The sequence below is a fragment of the Hyperoodon ampullatus genome, assembly GCF_949752795.1.
Source record: "Hyperoodon ampullatus genome assembly, chromosome: 5".
Classification (NCBI taxonomy): Eukaryota; Metazoa; Chordata; class Mammalia; order Artiodactyla; family Ziphiidae; genus Hyperoodon; species Hyperoodon ampullatus.
Window position 1 is genome coordinate 91,734,983 of NC_136918.1, and position 15,077 is coordinate 91,750,059.

The following is a 15,077-nucleotide window of genomic DNA, read 5'->3' on the forward strand; positions in this document are numbered from 1 at the left end:
AAATGGATGATGTTAATTGCTTGATGAAGCATTCTTCATTCCAGGGAGAAGGTCACGGTTTGATAACCTCGAAAACCACAGAAGCTCATCAGGAGACGGCCTGAGGCCGGATTAAAGGAATGCAGGTCTTGCACACACCCTGATCCTTATAAGGACCCTGATCCTCATCGGCAACCCTGCATTTGAACCATTGTTATAAAACTCCTCACCAAATCCCCCTGGGTTGGGGACACACAGTTTTGAGGGCATGAGCCTGCTATGTCCCCCTTTGCCTGGCAAAGCAATAAGACTGTTCTTTTCTACTTCACCCAAAACTCTGTCTCTGAGCTGCAATTAGGCATGGGTGCACGGAGGCCACATCAGAAGGGCCCCCTTCTCTCCATGTGCACCTGCCAGCCTGGCCAGGAGTGGACACCTGAGTCAAGGTCAGCCTATGACCTTGAGATTAATTATTGATGGGGCTCTTCCCAACAAAAAATGATCTCTAGAGATCTGTGTAGTATCCATTTCGACCTATCAGACTCTGTCTTGTGTACGGTCTGAAAATGAGATATTCAAGGAAAATCATCAGTCAGCAGCAAGGCAGAGGCCAAATGCCATACAGTAAGCAGAAACTATAAATCAGAAAAAGCAGAGTAGAGTCAGTGAAAAGTCAAAGAAGGAGACATTGAAACAGGGAGTAGTTGAGTCGCCCGGTAGAACATACTAGGATAGAGAGGGTGTGGCTTCTGGCAGGGCAGGCTTCGGGGGGTTGTGACCTGTGCAGTCTCTCAGCCCCATGCTCAGAAAACCCCTCACGGGCTATCATCATCTTAAACTTCTTGATAACTTAAAAAAAAAAAAAAAAAAAAAGAGGGACTCCACACTTTTATTTTGTACTGGGCCCTGCAAATCATGATAATGAAGGTGATTACAATGACAACAATGATTACTATTAAAAAAAAAAAGAAAAAGAAACAGAGCTGGGGACTCCGGCAGACTTGAAATTGAGGGGTACTAGTATCGTCGCCTCCACCCCCTCTCAGTTCTCCAGACCCACCAATTATGGCTCGCTTAGGATTCCGTCCACTGCCTCCAGGGCAGTCTGCTTAGAACATAAGTGGCTCCCAACGTCCTTAGGTCAATGCCACCTGCCATCATGAACTTGACACTCTCCAATTCACCTGTCCTTGTCTCAGAGACAAGTTAAGGACAAGCTTGGAGCAGTTCCATTGGAGCAACCTCTGTGAGAGACACCAAAATATAACCAGGCACCAAAGTGCTACCAGAGAAGTATCTCTGCTTAGGGATTACTGCATGTTTGGGGGAAGCTTAAGACCTTTGGGATTGGGGGCAGGGAAATCATGACCCTCAAGAATGGTTGATGGGGAGAGGATGAGGCCCCCAAAGTGTATGCTGGAGGAAAAAGAGCTGATGGCTAGAGCGAGATCTGAGGTCGGTTGAGAGGCACAATACGAAGTGGGAAGATCCTAGCTACCATAGAACCTCTGCTTGGCTGAGTTGTCTGTGATGGCTGAGGTCAGAGCTAACTTAGGATGGTGAAATAAATGAGCACAGCTTCCTCTTCTGCCCTTTTCCCAGGAAGCGCTCAGCCCCTCATGTAAGCAAATGTCGAGTAAATATTTAAAGAAAAAGGCTTTAAAGGGTGCCAAGTTATTGGACTGCAAGACTGGACATGATTCAGCCCAGCTGTGCACACCCCTTGCTCCTCTTTCTCTGTCAGCTGGCACTCTCTCTCTTTCTCTCCATACCACCCTTTCCTCAGTTCCTGGAAAAAGTTACCTCAGGGACTTCTCAGAGGCTGTTTTCTCTGCCTAGAAAGTGCTTTCCTTCGGCATTTGTGGTCCAATCAGCTGTGGGCACAGTGGCAGGTTCAGATGGACAGAAAGGGTTATAGGGATGGCAGGTACAAGACAAAATAAACTTCTCTCCAATTCCAAAAGGAAGTCTCCAGAAGCACAAAGAAATATAAGAAATATGATGGAATCTGGGTTCTAGCTCTGAGGCATTTATATGGACCCCGAGCTTCTCAGTGATGGAGACTGTATCTCCTGGTTCTATATCTGCCCTTCCGTTCCCAGTGGCGGCTAAGCGCAAAGACTGAAGAATTAGATCCCAGTGTTGGACTCCTGGCCTCACCACTCTATGTTTATGTGTCCCTGGGCATGGTTTTGTTTCCTTTACTTTTCTTTTTTTTTTCTTTATTTTCTTTATTTTGTTAGGCTGCTCCACGTGACATGTGGAACAATTTCCCAACCAGGGATTGAACCCGTACCCCCTGCATTGGGAGCGTGGAATCTTAACCACTGGACCAGCAGGGAAGTCTTTCTTTTCTGTTTTAAAAATTCATCTCTGTGCCTGGTTCCTCATCTGTAAAGTTAGGATAATAGTGATACCATATTAACTTTAGATTCAATAGTATTAAATTAGATAATTCATCACCCAGCACCATACTTACATGAAACATTTCAGTTATTAACACAGTGTCTAACACCTGGTATTCTTTTGAACCACTCAACTCAATAAGTACTTCATAGCTGTTCCTTGCATTGAATTGAATGCTGTCCCAATAGGCTCCTATCACTGTATCCTCACTTCTCTGTAATCTCATTCCCTCCTTTGTCAGAACTATCTGAAGTCAAGATAAGAATGAAAGGAATAATCTAGCTTCTCCATTCTTAGATCCCATAAAATATTTTGAATTGCCAACAGAAACAGAATGTTTTCTGATGGAATATTCTATTTTCCTGAAAGGCTCTAAAAATATTCATCCACTATACTTAGTAAAAGAAGTCCAGTTTGCAAAGCAAGTGAAAGATGTTATGAATTTCTCTGTTGAGCAGAAGAGTGTCAGTTCATGGGAATTTATTGTGTGCAGTTCACGAGGCCCCAGGGTCGTGATGTTGGCATTCAAACGTTCGCAAGAATAGCACTGAGAGCAAAGTTGACATCTGTGAGAATGAGTGGGCCCCAGTGCTGCCTTTTTGTTCTTCCAGAAAGATCATAACATATTAATCAAAGCTACTCCTAATTCTTCCTCAGCTGTTGCCCCATCAGTCTGAACATACCATCCTTCAGTCCTCTAGATGGTCTATATGGTGATAATGGAGTGAATTTTAACAGGGTCCTCCTTCCCTCCCTCTCTCCTTCCCTCCCTCCCTCCCTTCCTTCCTTCCTTCCCTCCTCCCTTTTCCCCTCCCTTCCTTCCTTTCCCCTTTCCTTCATTAATTCATTCTAGAATATGTAAGCCCATCGACCAAGGACCAGGCTGTAAACCATATTGATCTGATACTTACCCTCGTGAATCTTACAGTCTAGCAAGGAATGTAAACATTGAATGTTACTAAACTAGAAGTGGCTGTGACAGTGAGAATATATTGGATCTAACCTGGTCTGGAAGCCAAGAGAAAGCCTCCTGGAAGAAATAATTGTCCTCTGAGATCTGAAAGATGACCAGCCAGGAGAAACAACTAGGAAGAGAGGGATGTGGGGTTCAGTAGGGTGGCGGGAGAGGGCCATGAGGCCCTGCTGAACTAGGGAGCACGAGGTCCCCACGACCTAAACTGTAGCTGCTCCGGGAACATTCACAACCCCTCACCCTTATGTGTCTGTACTGGGAAAGATTTTGCTTTCAGGTGAAATCAGAGGCCACCTCCTGGTATGATGTGAGGGGATGATATGCTCCTCTCTGGCTTGGAAAGGATCAGTGATCACCTCCAGCTTGCACACGTGAAGGTCTTGTCTCCAAGAAGTGGAGAAGCTTGTCCCAGATTCAATGCTCCAAGAGGCCGAGCTGGAGTTGAAGACCAGGACTTGGTGTCTCTAAAATATATGCCCATCCCACAACAGTAAGGTAACTCCCAGAGGCCTTTTTGGTCAATCTTCCCCCCCTCCCACCCCCCAAAACATACAGTCTTCACACTGATACCTGAAATGCCTCCACCAGGGAGAGGTTAATACATTAGAACAAGGTGTGGTTCTTTCCTCGTGGCCCTCTTTCACAAACAAACACTGAGCAAACTTTGGAATGTTGAAAAAGGCTCATGATAAAGAAAAGGGGGGCTTCCCTGGTGGCGCAGTGGTTGAGAGTCTGCCTGCTAATGCAGGGGACACGGGTTCGAGCCCTGGTTTGGGAGGATCCCACATGCCGCGGAGCGGGTAGGCCCGTGAGCCACAGGTACTGAGCCTGCACATCTGGAGCCTGTGCTCCGCAACAAGAGAGGCCGCGATGGTGAGAGGCCCGCGCACCGCGATGAGGAGTGGCCCCCGCTTGCCACAACTAGAGAAAGCCCTCGCACAGAAACGAAGACCCAACACAGCAAAAAAAAAATAATTAATTAATTAATAAACTCCTACCCCCAACATCTAAATAAATAAATAAGCTGGATGTTTAAAAAAAAAAAAAAGAAAAGGGGACAAGACCCCTCTTAAAGTTTTGTCCTTACTATTTAAATCATGAATAATTCCATATCTTGAGTTCTTTTATACCTTAAACAAATATAAATAAAAATTTTTAAAAAAATTTTAAAAAGCAAATACTCCTTGGGAGAGGTAAACTATTAAGTCAGTAACACTTAAGAGTGTATATGTTTATCGGGAAACTTTCATCCTAACAAAAGAAATGAGGGCAGCACATAAATTATGGGCTCCCACCAAAGTTTGAGACACAGAGGCAGATGTTATGGTGCTAAATATAACTGTCATGTTCTTCAGGATTTTACCTTGTGCCAACTCTTCTAAGTTATTATAAAATATTCTGCACTCCCCAAGCCTAGCTCACATTTCCACTGGACATTAGCTCCAAGTCTTCTCTCTGGGTGGAATATCTTCTAACTCCTTGATATAGATTTCACCTTCTCCAGGAAACCTTTGCAGATCTCCTTAGTCAGAAATCATCTATGCCCCTTGTTTTTCCCATACCGTGTAGTGATATCTCTGCTATTAAGCCCTTATTGCATTTGTACTTATCCTAAAGTTAATTAGGCATTCACCTGTTTCCCCTTCCAAGTTGGGAATACTCAGGCATCACAGCTCATTAATCTGTACATCTCCCACAGGGTCCAGTTAAATGCTGTGTACATAGTAGGGGCTTAATACATGTTTAAAGACTTGAAAGGAAAATATGTTCTTTCTAGCTTGAGTAAATCTTTAGCAGGAATTTCTCCATAATTGTCCATAATGAAGAGTTCTTCAGCTTGATCCATTTGCAGGATTGCTTTGGCCTGATGAATTTTCTTTGATAGAAAAAAAAAAAAAGTAACGCAAATGCTCTTTCCTATGATAAAAGTCATAATTTCAGGAGACAGAGCTGCTCATAGGCAAACACTTTGAATTCTGTACTATGTTCTGAGCCAATTAGAAGCAACTGGATTTATGAATTTTTTATTTTCCTGATTGATTTTCTATTTAGTTTCCCCTGAATCAGTACTTAAAAATCTTTCCGTAACATTCACCCTTTTCATTGATTTCTAGCCTTAGAGAACTCACCTTTCAGCAGTTATGCAGGCCCTTGGTATGTTTTTTTTTTTTTTTGCATTCCACTTCTCTTAAAGTAGTTTATTGAAATCCTCTCCAGATAAAAACCTTGAAATCATTAAGCAGATCCCTGTTCAGAGCCACATTAATTCTTCTATTTTTCTCCTTAAAGTAGATGACTGGTGGACAGCTCAGAATAGCAATGAGGTATGGTATTTATCTCTAATACCTCTTCCATGATGAATAAGTAATTTATTCAAAATCCCATTACTCGGAACATTTCAATCACGGTAGAATGAGGTGTCTTATTTGGGTCCTGGTTAGTTTAGCAATGGCCTCCTTCCCTGGGGACACTGAGAGCTGCTAAGGCCAGCTGGTGATGGGACCTGAATGTGAACACTGCACACGGGGAATGTAGGCAAGAGCTTCTTAATTCCTGGCTCAAAATAGCCTGCAAGGTCTGTGCCCACCTCCATTTTCTCCAGGGATTTCAGCCCTTGTCCCAAGGATCCTCTCCCTGCCCTAAACACTGCCACGGCTGTCCTGATGGCTTTGGTATCTACACGGAATTGGACTACGTCAGCACTCAGAGCTATTTAAGTATGAAGCGCTCAGTCTCTAGGAAACCCCTCCTGGACCACTACCTTGAAGCTCCAAGAAGCCGTGTTCTTAAACCTCATCACAGTGTCCCCCATTGCTTCCTAACTCATAGAGGAAGAGCTGTGGGTCCTAGTGCTGGCTGGGCCCTTGGAGAGCACTGTGCTCAGGGATTTTAGCCCAGGAATCCTTTCCTCAAATGAAATCATACATGGATGCCCCATGAGAAAGAACAGAGCTGCTCAGACTGAAACAGGTGTATAGACCCCAACCACTCATCATGTCTTGTGCCATGGTTTTATAGATCACAGAATGGATGTCTAAACACAAGGCATTTTGAATAAATTAGGTTTGTAGCCCCAGGCTTTTATTCTTATCTGTGACACAGAGCCTCAGCCCCCAGCAAACTCCTCCTTCACAGGCACCTCTTCCCTGAATATTCTTGAAAGGTTCCAGAGAGTTTCTCTGAGTTGCTCATGAATGAAATCATTCAGCTCCCCACATGGGTCTGCTGTGCTGTCTCCACTCTGTTTCCCTCTCTCCCTGCCCTTGCTGCCCTCCTGGGCTCCAGGCAGGATGCTCCTGAATCCCACAGCCACTGCTGCTGCCTTTGCTGGGCACTACGGCCACCCTCTGCAGGCACCACTCAGCTAGTGCAGTGGATGTGGGGAGACCCTGAGGTTGATCGGTCTCCTTGATGCATCCCTTCTGCTAAAAGGGTACCAATGCAAGCTCATTTCTTAGAGAATCATTCATGAAAATAGCCTTCTCATGTTTGCTCACAGACTTCTTTCTCCAGGACCTGAATATTGAGTCAGTAGAAGGCTGGGATGAAGACCCATCTGTGTTACTGAGAACTAAAGCTTTGATCCTGGGTCTGGTGAATTGGCTGGGTTCTGCCTTCTATGATGAGTTCCCATCTGCAGGCTCTTCAATTTCTCAGTCAAATCATTTCTACCGTCAGTCCACTGGGTGTGTAGACTCCCAGCGGTGGCTAAGGCTTAGACATAAGCAGGGCCATCTCCTCTGGCCCCATGTCTGGACTCCTCTCTAGTCACCCTTGCCTTTAAACACACAGTAGAAAAAAAATGTAAGTAACTCAATTTAAACTGATTGATTTTTACCGAAATGAGAGATCAGGGTATTTTGAGAGAAGACGAATTTCTGCAGGTAAAAATTTGAAAATTGTATTCATGGTTATGCATCAATGAGAACATTTAAAATTTTGATCAAGCAAACGAATAATCATGCAGGATCTGAAGACAGCACAAGGATAAAGCTAGTCACTAGGAAATGTGGGCAGAAACCACACACACACACACACACACACACACACACACATGTTTCCCTAAACAAGAGAGAAAAGGAGGGACCTTTCTTATTCCCATTTGCTCACTTTAGGATTGCTTTAAGGCATTGCAACTTGTGAAATAATAAGAAATATATATATTGGTCTCCCCTGTCCCCCACCCCAGTTCCTGACACAGAGCTCCTGAAACTCTTACAAATGCTGAAGTATAAGAACATTAGGAGCGTCTTTTGTTCTAGTGAGGAGACTGGGTGTGCTCCCAGATGGACACTGGTCACCAGAAAGATGCAGCCGTGATCAGAAGCTTGGAATCTTCAGCCCCACCCCCCCAATCTCCGGGGGGGTGGAGCTGGAAATGGAGTTAATAACTGATTATGCCGACGTGATGAAGCCTCCATAAAAAGCCCCAAAATATGGGGTTCAGGGAGCTTCTAGGCTGGTGAACACATCCACATACCAGGAGGGTGATGCACCCAACTCCATGGGGACAGAGGTCCTATGCTCTGTACCCTCCCACATATCTTGTCCTATGTATCTCTTCATCTGGCTGTTCATCCAAATCCTTTAGTAAACTGATAAGCATAGTAAGTAAGGGTTTCCCTGAGTTCTGTGAGCTATTTGTGAAAATATTGAATCCAAGGGGGAGGAGGTCATGGGAACCTTCAATTTGTAGCCAAGTTGGACAGAAGCTGTGGGTAACCTGGAGACCTACTACTTGTGATCTGACTCTGAAGTTGGGGCTGGAGAGTAGTCTTATGGAAGCGGGCTCTTAGCCGGGGGGATCTGATGCTCTCTCCAGGTAGACAGTGTCAGAATTGAGTTAAACTGTAGGACACCCAGCTGGCGTCGCAGAATTGCTTGGTGTGGGGAAAACCCACACATCTGGTGTCAGAAGTGTTGTGAGTGTGGTAGTAGTGTGAGGGTGAAGGAGAAATACAGGAGGAGGACGGGAGGTATTTTCAACCCACGGTTCAAAATGCGGTCCACAGACCAGCCACACCAGCATCACCTGGGAGCTTATTAGAAATGCAGAGTCTCAACCCTCACTCCGAGGCTGCTGGACCAGAATCTGCATCTTAGCCCTGCCAGAGATGCATAACACTTGAAAGCAGTGAAGCACCGTTCTAGATACTAACAGCCACTTACACACACGGAAAATATGTCTCAGATCCTTCCAGACCTCACATGTGGCTGCTGTACAGGAAGAAAGAAGTCTTGGGGAACTCAAAGAGGACTAAAGAGAAGAGTGTTTAAGAGGAATACTGGGAATGTTCGAGGGGGAAAAAAAACTTCAAACTTCTCTGTTTTGCCAAAGATTGGCTCTGGGCACCAGCCTTTATAGTTGAAGCCAAGAGAAACATCATCCAAGTGTATAACTTCGAGTAGGAGCTGCGGGGTTTTCTCCAGCTCCAGGGCTAGGCTGAGATCAGGAGCAGCCCAGGACCCCAGCTTTCCCATTGCTGATGGATTTCAGTCCCAGAAGAATTGCTTAAGAAATAGATAACTGGCTTGGCAAGAATAAGACATATTCACTGCTGCATTCCCTTTGAATGGAATCAGTGAATGCTCTGCCTCAAGATTAATTTCCAACCCCTGACAGCAATATTCAAGACATGAAGGTGGAGAGAGAAAATCCTCACTTTAGTAGGTAACAGTGATACAACGCAAGCTCCTTTCTGTTTAAAGCTCCTCATGCTAGGGCAGTTGGAGAGCTGCAGAATAGGAGGTAAGTGCATGGCTTCCAAAACGATGAGTTCATATTTGCAGAGGATGGATGAAGGTCAGCCGAACGTCTGAAAGTGAGACACATCTTTCTTCTGGGCACTTCCATTCCTAGGCGTGTTGTCCTGCTGATGAATTTCTCCCTGGGAAAGCACCAGATAACAGCATTGCAGGAAGGGGGGTGATACCTGCACAGGTGGGTCTTTGCCGCGCCTGTCTGGCTCACCATGTCCCGTCAGAGAGAGAAGTGCAGCCACGCACGCGCCCCCTGCTCTGGATATGTACCACTGCCCTGGATGCTTTTCTTTTCCACTCAGAGAATCAGTTTTGGTGACCCAGGAGATCCAGGACTTGCAGCCAGACACTGTGCTGTGGACACAGGGCCTCTGCTTGGCCAAACTACCGTGTGTGACAACAGAGAATTAGAAGTGGAATCGAGACAATGCGTCACTTGCCATTCTCAGAGCTCTGGAGACAGGCTGTTATTAATCAAGCCGGCCACATCCATCAGGCCCTTCCCATTTGGCCACGGCTCATAGTCACAGAGGCACAGCCAGGGTCTCCTGATAAATCAAATCCAACAGTTCTATGATAAGGATGACACAGGTGAATGGGGGACAAAAGTGTACAGTCTGAGCCATGTGTCCACAAAATTAAAAAAGCGGAGGAAGGAAATGTCTGCTTACTGCCAACCAAGTGCCAGAGACTTTCTTTCTTTCTTCCCTTCTTCCCTCCTTTCTTCCTTCCTTCCTTTCTTCCTTCCTTCCTTCCTCTCTCTCTTTCTCTCTCTCTCATCTCTTTCTCTCCCTCTCTCTCTCTATGTATAAATAATCTTACTAAACCTCCACCATAGCCCTGTGTGGAAGGAAGTCAGTATTATCGCTGTGCTCAGCTGAGGAGACTGAAGCTCTGAGTAAGAAATGTGCCCAAAGTCACACAGTTTGTAGTAGTGAAGCTAGTATAGAAATTCAGGTCTAGGATAGTGACAGAAATAATTAGAATAGAGAGGAAGATAAATAGTAAGGAACTGAGTCAGGGACATAGAGAAGATAAAAAGAGAAAGAAGAAAAAAGATAGGGAAAAAAGAATTATAGGAAAAGGCCAGGAGCAGAAAGAAAACCGCCTTCACAGTGAAGTTCCTGCGCTGGGCTCCCAGCTTTGCCATATGCAGGCTGGTGACTTGGGACAAGTCCTATCACCACAGACTCTTCATCTGTGCAGTGAAGTCAGGGCCAGGCAGCCAGCTGTGTCACTGGTTTGTATTCAGGATCAAATGAGACTCTGCGGGAAGTTCTACATAACTGGATGTTTTGTATGAATGGAAGCTCTTCAGATGGCATTTAGAGGATGGACGAGGCTTGGAAGGTCAGGCCCCCAGGATAAAGGGAATGAGAACATCCACCAATCATGAACAGAGATGTGAGGAACACCCGCCTCAGATGTGGAGTCAACTTGGATGACAACCTGCAAGTCTTGTTCAACACCAGCGGTGGACGTGAGTCTGCTGACCCGGACATCTGCCCCAGGTGCAGATAGCCGCTCACCTTCCCACTGAGGTTTCAGACAGTGGAAACCCCTTCTCCCAAATCTGCATGGGAATCAAGGGTAATTATCCCCTTTCTTCCTGGGCCAGGAGCATGTCATTGAGTTGTCATCATTCATGGCAGCCTGGGAAGACAGTGAGAAGTGAAACTGTGGTGAATTGGGGGGGGGGGGGGGGAGGATGGGTGGAGATTTGGGAGGAAGGAAACAGGAAGTTTGGATGCCATTCCCATGAAAAGGCTTCACATGACTCGATTCAGAAATCAAGGCGGGGTTACTGAAGAGGCTTTTTTGTGAAATAAGATCCAGAAAGAAGAAACCAGAGGGCAATAAGTTAGTTGGAAAACCTTCTCTTGCTTTTTTTGTTGAGAGCAGAAGGCCAGAAAAGAGAAAGGCTAATTTGGGCAGTTTCTTTGAGGTGAGGACGGTAAAGGAGGAGGCCAGGGAGCTCCTGGGGGTGCTACCCGGCCTGTCTATTAACGGTGCTCAACTAAAGATGACCACAAGGCTGCATTTGTGAGTATCCACCTCTTTGATATGTGCCTCAAGGTTTCTGACTTTTTTCTGTAACACTGCCAGAAAGGTACTAGAGGAAGTTACTGCAGAATGAAGGAGACAAGGCCCGGATCCCAGGATGTGCTCCTGAGACGTGGAAGCAGACAGCTCCTCTTTGCATTGTCCCTCCCCCCCTGGGAGGGAGGTGAAGTGGGCTGAATGGTGTCCCCAAAGATATGACCACATCCTAATCCATGGAACCTGTCAGTATCACCTTATTTAGGAAATTGTCCTTGTGGAGAGCGGTTAAGTTAAGGGCCTTGAGATGAGGAGATCATCCTGGATTATCTGGGTGGGCCCTAAATGCCATCACAAGTCTCCTTAAGAGAATGAGGTGGAGGGATAGTAAATGGATGCACAGAAGAGAGGTCAGTGTGAAGATAGAGGTAGAGGTTAGAGTCACGTGGCCTTAGGAGAAGGAAGGTCTGGAGTCACCAAAACCTGCAGGAGGTGAGGATAGATTCACCCCTAGGGCCTCTGGAGGGAGCTCAGCCCTGCTGACGCCTTGATTTCAGACTTGTGGCCTCCAGACCTGTGAGAGAATACACTTCCACTGTTTTAAGTCACCAAGTTTGTGGCAATTTATTACAGCAACAATTGGAAACTAATGCAGGCTGTAATGGGAAAAATTACCCAGCGGCAGAAATACCTCCTAGTCTTCTGACTTCCCTCTTCAGGGAAAGTCCAAGATTGGGTCCATCTGCCAGAACAAAACAGCCGTGGAACCATATGCTAACACATATATATGGAATCTTAAAAAAAAAGAAAAAAAATGGTCATGAAGAAGCTAGGGGCAGGACGGGAATAAAGACGCAGACTTACTAGAGAATGGACTTGAGGATATGGGGAGGGGGAAAGGTAAGCTGGGACAAAGTGAGAGAGTGGCATGGACATATATACACTACCAAACGTAAAATAGATAGCTAGTGGGAAGTAGCCGCATAGTACAGGGAGATCAACTCGGTGCTTTGTGACCACTTAGAGGGGTGGGATAGGGAGGGTGGGAGGGAGATGCAAGAGGGAAGAGATGTGAGGATATATGTATATGTATAGTTGATTCACTTTGTTATACAGCAGAAACTAACACACCACTGGAAAACAATTATACTCCAATAAAGATGTTTAAAAAAATTTTTAAAAACAGCCGTGGAATTGACCAGCACCCACTCTGTGCAGACCACCATGCAGAGTTTCAGAGGGAGGGCGACCACACAGCCACGCTCACCACAGGGGTGTTGGCTGAGAACAGGGGCCAGTGGCCAGAGGTGAATGCCACCCTTCTGGGGATGAGGGATGAAACATAAAACCAGAGGTGTATTTCCAGGATCTCATCAAATCCCCAGCAGGCCTGTGAGTTGGAAATAGAAGCTCGGAGTTCAGCCTGAGAGAAAAGTCACTCAGACCTGGGTTTGAAACCCAGCTCCCCCATTCAGTGACCATGTGACCTGTCTCCCTGACTCTAATTTTTTTATCTGTAAAACAGAACTTATGACACCTACAGGCTTTTTGGTGTGAGGTGTAAAGCCCTTCACAGAGCCTTCTGCTTCCTGAACGGCCTGGTAAATGGTTCTTGCTATTATCCCTCATAATCCCAGAGCTGCAAGACAGGCCTGTCTGACATGCGAGCCCGAGGATGTGTCATCCTGCAGAGATCAGCCTGTCTATGCGGAGGTGCTCATTTCAACTCCCCCCACAATACCGGTCTGTGTGACATGCTGCCTGCTATGCTCAGCACCTACCTCTCTGTGCTCCCCAAACCACAAGGGCTAGAAGCCTGTAAACTATATTTCTTAGACCCCCCTGCCAGCAGAGTTCCAATTTAGATGCTGCCCTTGGGTGGCTTTTGCATGAGAGCAGGAGGTAGAGAGAGAGATTCTTTTTCTGGCTCCAGCCTGGGAGGCAGCTGTCGGTCTAATACTTCCTGCAGGGCAGCGGCTGGTCCCTGCTGGCTTGAGAAGTGCAGCAGGGCTGTGAGTCCCGCGGGCTCAGAGGCAAGTAGGTTCCTACAGGGCTACAGGGACTGACTGCAGTGCGGCATCTCTGGCTAGCACCACTTTCCCACCCCCAGTTTTGCTCCTTCCCTTCCGACAACTTGGAAACGTCACACCCTGTATTAAATCTCTCTCTGTTTGAAATACCTACAGTCACTTTCCTTTTTCTGACTGAATCCCTAACCAGTACATCAGTCCTCTACAGAGGCACAGGGGCCAAGGTATAGAGATTTTCGGGGGCCCAGAAGGCCATCTTCACCAGGAAATACAACCTTGTATTTTCCATTAGAGAAAATCCTTAAAATGAAAATATACCCGGGAAAGCTATAATATTGGCTCAAACACCTACAGGGTATCATTGATTATATCAGAGTCTGTCTTTAGAGAAAGTTTTGTAAATGGGGAAGAGTGCAAAATTCAGTAGGGCAGAGAGAGGAAGCTGGGATGAAAGATGCGGAAACGAGAGAGAATCCCTCAAAGTGAGGAAAAAGTATCAATGGAGAAAAATACAGGTTTTCCCAGGCAGCAACTTATAGCTTGATTTTTTATTTCATTTTTAAAGTTGTGGTAAAATATACATAACACAGAATTTACCATTTTAATTATTTTCAAGTGTACAGTTGAGTGGCACCAAGTACATTCACATTGTTATACAGCCACCACCACCATCCACCTCCAGAGCTTTTACATCTTTCCAAACTGAAACTCCATATCATTTCACAATAACTCTCCATTCCCCCTACGCCAGCCCCTAGCTACCATCATTCTACCTTCTGTGTCTATGAATTTGACTCCTCTAGGTACTTACCTTAGGTAAGTGGAATCCCACAATATTTGTTCTTTTGTGTTTGGCTTATGCCACTTATAGTGTCTTCAAGGTTCATCCATGTTGTAGCACATGTGTCAGAATGCTGCTCCTTTTTAAGGCTGACTAATATTCCACTGTATGTAAATACATACACATTTTGTTTATTTCTCTGTCAATGGACACTTGGGTTGCTGCTACCTTGTGGCTATTGCAAATAATGCTGCTATGAACACTGGTGTACAAATATCTGTTCAACCCCTGCTTTCAACTCTTTTGGGTAGAAAAATTCTACCTGGAAGTAGAATTGTCAGATGACAATTTCTAGATTTAATTTTTTGAAGAACCACCATATTGTTTTCCACAGTGCCTATATCATTTTACATTCCCACCAGCAATGCACAAAGCTTCCAGTTTCTCTACATCTTCTCTAATACCTATTATTTACTTTTTTTTTCAATAATAGCCATCCTATTGGGTGTGAAGTGACAACTCATTTTGATTTGCATTTCCCTAATGATTAGTGATGAACATCTGTTCATGTGCTTATTAGACATTTGTGTATCTTCTTTGGAGAATGGAACTTGACCTTTTACAGGAATTTTAAAAAGGATAAAGAGACTTAAGTCTGTAGGAAGAAAAAAGATGTGACCCCTACCCCTCCTCGTATGAGCTTCAGAGACTATGAAAAAAATTTTTTTTAATTTTTTTGGTGGGAATGTAAATTGATACAGCCACTATGGAGAACAGTTTGGAGGTCCCTTAAAAAACTAAAAATAGAATTACCATATGACCCAGCAATCCCACTACTGGGCATATACCCAGAGAATACCATAATTCAAAAAGACACATGCACCCCAATGTTCATTGCAGCACTATTTACAATATGGAAACAGCCTAAATGCCCATCGACAGATGAATAATAAAGAAGATGTGGTACATATATACAATGGAATATTACTCAGCCATAAAAAGGAACGAAATTGGGTCATTTGTAGAGACGTGGATGGATGTAGAGACTGTCATACAGAGTGAAGTAAGTCAGAAAGAGAAAAACAAATATCATATATTAACGCATATA